This window comes from Phyllostomus discolor, chromosome 1 (assembly GCF_004126475.2).
Source record: "Phyllostomus discolor isolate MPI-MPIP mPhyDis1 chromosome 1, mPhyDis1.pri.v3, whole genome shotgun sequence".
NCBI lineage: Eukaryota > Metazoa > Chordata > Mammalia > Chiroptera > Phyllostomidae > Phyllostomus > Phyllostomus discolor.
Window position 1 is genome coordinate 101162847 of NC_040903.2, and position 7363 is coordinate 101170209.

A 7363-nucleotide genomic window follows, 5' to 3' on the forward strand; every position below is an offset into this window, starting at 1 on the left:
AGAATGTATTGTGGAGTGCTTCTAAAAAATGCATTTAGCTTGAAATAAGCATTTAAAAAACATTTATTCAAAGTAACAAGTTGAGCCCTGACCAGTGTGGCTCAGTTCGTTGGACATCATCCCACAAAACAGAAGGTTGATAGTTCTATTCCTGGTCAGGGCACATGCCTGAGTTGCTGGTTTGGTCCCCAATCTGGGCAGGAACGAGACTGATGTTTCTCTCACATCAATGTTTTACTGCATCCCTTCCCCCGCTCTAAAAATAAATAAATACAATCTTAAAAAAATAATAAATCAAAAAATGAAAAAAGAGATGGAAAATATTGAGTATCTTCTAGAGGGTTGCTATGATGTAGGCATAAATAGTAACATAATAAAAATTTCATTTATAAAAATCAATTCAGGCAGACTAAGAATTTAAATATAAAAGATAAAACAAAAGTTTTGGAAGAAATTATTTTTATGTCTCAGGAATAGGAAAGTGTTTCTTAAGGAACATATAAAAAGCTCAACCCATTAGGTAAACATTGATAATTACCTTCTAATTAAGACCTGATTATCAAGAGATAATGTTACTATTAAAAAGTAAGAAGACAAGCCACAAACTAGAAGAAGGAACTTAATACTTACACGAAGTACAGCTGCTTTCCTGCTGGAACCATGGAGAGCACAGAAGAGAAGAAGGTTCCTGCTATGCTAGGAACCCTTTAGAAAAAGTGAAGGAATTTTGTGGAACTGAAGATCAAGCACCTGAGAAAGAAGTTTGCCCAAAAGATGCTTTGAAAGGCATGGAGGAAGCTTATCTATGAAAAATCTAAGCACTATCACAAGGAATAAAGGAAGATGTACAGAACTGAGATTCGAATTGCTAGGATGCCAAAAAAAAAGCTGCCAACTTCTATGTACCTGTGGAACCCAAATTAGCATTTGTCATCAGAATCAGAGGTGTCAGTTGTGTGAGCCCAGATGTCCAGAAGGTGCTGCAGCTTCTTCACCTTTGCCAGATATTCAAAATCACCTTCTTTAAGCTCAGCAAGGCTTCGATTAACATGCTGAGAATTGTGGAACCATATATTGCATGGGAGTACCCAAACTTGAAGTCAGTAAATGGATTGATCTACAAGCATGGTTATGGTAAAATCAACAAAAAACCAAATTGCCCTAACAGATAACACATTGCTTGCTCCATCTCTTGGAAAATATGGCATCATCTGCATGGAGGATCTGATTCATGAGATCTATACTATTAGAAAATGCTTCAAAGTATCTTCTATATGAGGTGGAATGAAGACAAAGACCATTTTATAGATGGTAGGGATTCTGGTAACAGGGGAGATCAGATCAATAGGCTTTTTAGAAGGATGAACTAAGCTATCTATCATGGTTATTTTTGTAATCTGGTCAGCTAATAAACAGTGAGTGCTTTAAAACTGAAAAAAAAAAAACCCAGAGAATTACTCTTTAGAATATAAAAAATTATTCCTAAAAACTAATCAGAAAAAGAGAGAAAAATCAAATAGAAAAATGGGGGAAAATGAAAGAGGATTTTTGCAGAAAAGTAAATCTGAATTGGTAATAAGTTTATGAAGCATTAAAACCTCATTCATAACCAGATAACTACAGATTAAAACCAGGAAACTATTTTATATGCAAGTCTTATCTAGAAGGTATCCAGCAAATATGAAAAATAGAAACATTTATTGAACAAGATTCAGGAAACATTTTACATAGGACAATGACACCTCAGTCCCCTTCAAAGTAGGCACCTTGGGGCTTCATAGAGTTCCAATTGCCATCAGCTGCCCCATTGTATTTTCCTGAATCTCACTGATGGTCTGAAATCTCTTCCCTATCAAAGGTGATTTTAGTTTTGGGAGAAGTGAAAAGTCACAGGGCACCAAATCTGGGCTGTGGAGGGGCTAGTCACCTGGGTGATTTGATGTTTAAAAAAACAAAAAACAAAACTCTCCACAAGATGTGATGCATGAGCAGGTGCATTGTGATGAAGCTACCAATCACCAGTTGCCCATAGCTGTGATTTTCTAAATCATCAGCACAGACTCTGTGAAGAAATTTTAAGCTTAACTCAAAGTTTGATGCAGATTCATTGTTCTACTTGCTCAGTCATTTTGAATGTGACAGCCAGACAGTACATATGTTCATCCAATGGCTTCTGCCACCCCCACTGACTAGTACAGTGAAGTCATCATTGTTCATGCATGCACATTCCAGTCCACGCTCCTTGGCTGCTAGGTTACATCAATGCCATGCAAACCATTCTCATTATAGTAACAGTGGTTGGACTTTTTTTAGACAGACCTCATATACCAGGATTGGTAAAAGTTTTTGAGTCTGGAAAAACAATTGGCAGTATGTGATACAAGTGGAATCTCAAAAAAATTTCTTTTTTATTAAAAACGTTTTTATAATTGATTTTGAGAAAGAGGGAGAGACATCGATTTATTGCTCCACTTGTTTATGCATACATTGGTTGATTCTTGTGTGTCTCCTGACCAGGGATTGAACCCACAACCTTGGCATAACAGGACAATGCTCCAACCAACCAAGCTACCCAGCCAGGACTCAAAATCTTTTCTTAAAATATGTTGATATAGCCATCTTGGAAGAGAATTTGGCATTGTTTAATGAAATCAAAGCATGAATACTGTGAAATCAGCAATTCCACTTCTAGAGACTCTTGCATTTGCTATTGTTAACTTCTCCAGGTTCCAAGTGTTCATAGCAGCATTGTCTGTAATGGTAACAAACAGGAAACAATTCAATACCCATCAACAGGATAGGAAGTGAACTATGGCACATGCAACAAAAAATGAATAAACCACAGCCAAATACACTGAGACGAATCTCACAAATATAGTGTTGAACAAAAAAAAATACATAGAATATGATACTGTTTACTTAAAGTTTAAAAATGTGCAAAATACATGAGAAATATATGGGAAATGACACATTCAGGATAATGTTCACCTTTGTGGGAAAGAGAGGGAGGAATGTGTTTGTAAATGAGCCCACAGAGGTTAAGTACATAATTTTATTTAATTATATTTTCTATCTTAATGTGTTCACATATGCCATTAAGTGCCAGACAAATTTAGTTATTTTAAAATATTAAAAATTTGTACATTTAAAGCTCTTTAGTCCTGACTTGAGAGAAGTCATTTGGAAAGAATGTGATAGGTTTTAATTAGAGTCATGGTTGTAGATATACAGTGTTGGGACAAAATCTGTGAGATGCTGTGAACAAAGAAACTTTTAAATCATGTTTCATTTTATTTGGGTCCAAAAAAGAAAAATAAATTTTTTAAAGTCCCACTATTTAAAATTTTGGAGGCCAGGAGAATTGGCGTGGCACCGAGGAAATTGGCAATAGTAACAGTTTGGAAATCAGGACTCAACATGCTGAAATTCAATACTGATAGGAAAGCCAATGGAGAGATCCAGGTTACTGGAAAGCCTGGTGTATGAGGTCATTGGTACAAGGGTCAAGGTAAAACTTAAGTGTAAGATACTGAAGCAAGGAGCTGTCAGGGCTCCCCTTAGGTCTGCTCTTGGAGAAGGAGTAACCAACTGAGTAACAAAGAGCAATAATGGCATGACCTTCAGCTAATAGTACAGCAGCAGCATCTTCCTACAACTGTCCCATACAGAAACAAGGCAATTTATAAGAAAAGGAAAATGATGACCAAAATGTTTCTCCTTATTATTCATCAAAGAAATAAAATAAAATATTGGCAAAGACTTCAAAGAAAAGAAAATTGAGCTGATAAAGTTGTCAGGAAATCAATAATCTTATACATTGCTGGTTAGGAGTATAACCCTTTCTAAGGGCCACTTAGGTGAGATATCTGGTATCTTTTGAATTCATGTGCTCTCTGAAGTAGCAGTTTCAGTTTTGGGGAAATATCTTGATGACTTAGTTACAAGTTATACAACCCAGTATTTTTTGAAAATGGAAAAACAAATAAAAATAAAAACTTGATTAAAGGAACACTAGTAAATCCATACAGTGAAACATTCTGCAATCATTTTTAAATATTGATAAATATAAATACATATTTTTGACTTGGCAAATTATTCAGGATATATTATCAAGTGGGAAAAGAAGCAAAACAAATTTAAAAACATTAATTCATGTAAAGAGACTGATTCAAAAAATATACAGCAAGATATTAACAGCTGCTATTTTAGAAGTGATGTTATTTTTATCTATAAAGGACACATGGACAAAACCAAAGAGGGGTAGGACCAAGGGTGGGAAGTGGGGATGGCTGGAGTTAGGGGGAGTAGTGGGGGAGAAATGGGGACAACGGTACTTGAATAAAATTTTTTTTAAAGTTTTGCCTATATTTTAAAGTTAAATGCCTCAAAATAGCATACAGTTTTCCATATTTTGGCCATATTTTCATAAGCTTTGTCAGCCTCCTCCTAAAATAAAACTTCCACTCAAAAAAAAAGAAGTGATGGTATCTTTATTTTCTAATATTTGAATCATTAGCATATGTTGCTTTTATAAAATAAAACAAAACTAAGATTGACTTTTCACTTAAAAAATATCTGTAATTTTTCTCAGGTAGATCAAAAATATGTTTAGATATCACAAAAGCTCAGTTGGTTGGAGTGTGATCCAGTAGACCAAAAGATCATGGGTTTGATTCCCGGCCAGGGTACATCTCCAGGTTGTGGGTTTGATTCCCAGTTGGGGCATGTACAAGAAGGTATTCAATTGGTTTCTCTCTCACATGTCTCTCTCTCTCTGTCTTTCTCCCAGCCCCTGACTCCCTCTCTCTCTAAAAGCAATTTAAAAATGACCTTGGATGAAGATTAAAAAAAAAAGAATTGCATGTGTCTGAAAATGGAAGCCTGAGCTCCACCTGTATGCTCCACTACCTAGCTTCAGGGACACCCTGCTGAAACAGCAATGTAAAGATCTTCATGCGTGGATCTCCTGTGCTTTCTAATACTGCTTTTAAATGAGTTTTTCCCTTGAGTACCCACATCATGATATGAAGATGCAAGCCTCCTCTGAGGTAGATAGGGAATGGGGGTAAAGAGAGGAAGGAAAGTAAGAAGACTACAGTTTGCTTCAAATATTCTGTGCTGAATAGTATTAGGTGTTGTGGAAATGGTAAAGAAGTGTAACTCATAAATTCTGGTCCACGGAGCTTACAATACAAGAGAAAACATATATTTATGAAACATTGAAGTGGCAATAAAAGATATATATGCATATATATGTGTGTATACACACATATACATACATATATACATATATACATGTATATTTACACACACATATATACATAAATTATCAGTGTGAGTGATACAGATAAAAATGTGGAGAGAGGCACTCCTGTGTTTAAAAATACACTGAATCCTACACCAGACCAGAGGGATTATACAGCAGTTGAAAATGAGGGTGTTCTAAATGATAAGCCCAGTATGAGCAAAAATGTTAGTAACAGGTGTGCTGAGTATCTTCTAATGTATCTCTAAATTCCTCTTCACCCTGCTCTAGCTTACTGTGTTCCAGGAAGGCTGATATTTATGGACAAGATTAACAGACTTCCTTGGAATTCCAATAACTTCCTTTGGCAGGGTATCACTACAGGTCAAAGAGAGGGAGAGGAAACTTCTGACCAAGATGGATGCATAGGTAGACATGTTTCATCTTGCACAACCATGAGAAGGATCACAGCTAAGCTCAGAACAAAATACAACCAGAACTGCTAGAAAATTGAACTGTATGGAGGTCTGACAAGCAAAGATTTAAAGAAGAAATATTTATCCTGACAGGTAAGAGGGGCAGAGCTGGGAACCAGGGCAGAGAGGACATTGTGTGGCAGCAGCTAGGGGACAGCAGTGAGGCAGTGGTGGTGTCAGCAACTGGCAGAATGGGTGGGCCCACATTCACATGTGGCAAGTAAAAATGGGGAGGGTTATGTGGGGTTCCAACCACTCCAGCCCCAGGCCAGATGGTGCAGCCCAGGATTCCAGCACTGGGAAAATAAAGCCTCATAACTTCTGGCTGTAAATACTAGTGAGGGTTGGGGTGGTGGAAGAAACTGCTGGTCTCTCAGAAGAGCCCATTTAAAGGACCTGCACAGCCCTAGAATGTATGCAAACCCACCCACTCTAGGATTTAGCACCAGGGCAGCAGCTAGAAGGGCACCAGTCACATACAGGAAGTGGGGGCAGTGACTGGAAATGGGGCGAGAGCCAAGTAAGTGGTATTGTTCCCTGTCTGGCTCCTCCCCAACATACAGAGCCACAAAGGACAAAGCAGTTTGCTCCACCCTGGCAAACACCTAAGGCTCCACCCCTTACAATGTAACAGGTGCACCAAGACAGGGAGTCAAAGCAGGGAGGCTGCCAAATTGAGGAGACAAAGAAATATAGTCCTAATGAAAGAACAGATCAAAACTCCAGAAAAACAACCAAGCAAAACAGAGATAGCCAGCCTACTAGATGCAGAGTTCAAAACACTGATCAGGAGGCTCAAAGAATTCATTGAGCACGGTAAACACATAAGGGAAGAAATGAAGGCTACACTAAGTGAAATAAAGAAAAATCCACAGGGAATCAGCAATGAAAGGAAGAAAGCTGGGGTTCAAACCAATGACTTGGAACATAAGGAAGAAATATAGTCAACCAGTACAGAGTGAAGAAACAAGAATTCAAAAAAAAAAACAATGAGAGAATCAGAAGACTCTGGGACATCTCCAAATGTGCCAACATCTGAATCATAGGGATGCCAGAAGAAGAAGCAAATGAGCAAGAAATTCAAAACTTATTTGAAAAAATAATGAAAGAAAACTTCCTTAATTTGGTGAAGAAAATAGGCATACAAGTCCAGGAAGCAAAGAGAATCCCAAAAAAGTTGGATCCAAAGAAGGCAACACCAAGACACATCATAATTAAAATGCAAAAGATTAAAGATAAGTAGAGAATCTTAAAAGCAGCAAGAGAAAAGTAGACAGTTATCTGCAAAGGAGTTCCCATAAGACAGCAGATTTCTCAAAAGAAACTTTCTTCAAAAGAAGGATTCTTTCTTCAAAAGAAGGATTTCCTCTTCTTGCAGGCAAGAAGGGACTGGAAAGCAATATTTAAAATGAAAAGTAAGGACCTACAACCAAGATGACTCTATCCAGCAAAGTTTTCATATAGAATGGAAGGGCAGATAAAGTGCTTCCCAGACAAGGTAAAGCTAAAGGAGTTCATCATAACCAAGCCCTTATATGAAATGTTAAAGGTACTTATTTAAGAAAAAAATCAAAACTATGAACATCAAAATGACAACAAACTCATAACTATCAACAATCAAATGTAAAAAATCAACAACCAA

The 7363-nt window shown here is 37.1% G+C and overlaps 1 pseudogene; it reads left to right on the plus strand.

Moving 5' to 3' along the window:
• The first annotated feature begins 627 nt into the window (after window positions 1-627).
• LOC114493160 lies at window positions 628-1445 on the plus strand (annotated as a pseudogene).
• Window positions 1446-7363: the final 5918 nt, after the last annotated feature.